Below are 560 nucleotides of genomic sequence, written 5' to 3'. Positions count from 1 at the left end.
CATTTAACCAATTCCTAAACCTTTTCGTACAATAAAACATTTCTAATACTAATTGCAAGATTGGTATATAATTTCTGATGTTACTAATTGTTATAAACTATTTTTAACAGCCAAAAATTCCGAGTAATTTAGTAAGATAAACTAATGTATGCCATCACGGTTTTTGATAAATTTAAAATAAAAAAATTAGCTAAGCAACAAGTCGCTTATCGTTAACATGCATATTTAAATTACGGCATACAACTCAAGTTAAGAGTAATTATTATGAACAATTAATAAACAAAATAGACAGCACATTGTAGAACAATTATATAATATATGCATTTAAGTATAATTAATTAACTTATCGTTTACGTGCACGAGTGAGAAACATGCGTAACACAACTTCACTTTGAGTTTTGGTATGATGGTTGTAATGAGTCTCATGAGTCAAGTCAAAAATATTATCTTTGGTTAAGTTGGTAGTTGTGTATTGGTCGACTAAGCGATTAATAATAGGACATTTAAAATATGTAAGTTTTTGCTTGAAGAAACGGAAATACCGTTCTTTCCGAATGTCC

Source organism: Belonocnema kinseyi, chromosome 2 (assembly GCF_010883055.1).
Source record: "Belonocnema kinseyi isolate 2016_QV_RU_SX_M_011 chromosome 2, B_treatae_v1, whole genome shotgun sequence".
Classification (NCBI taxonomy): Eukaryota; Metazoa; Arthropoda; class Insecta; order Hymenoptera; family Cynipidae; genus Belonocnema; species Belonocnema kinseyi.
Note: the sequence above shows the minus strand (reverse complement) of the source record.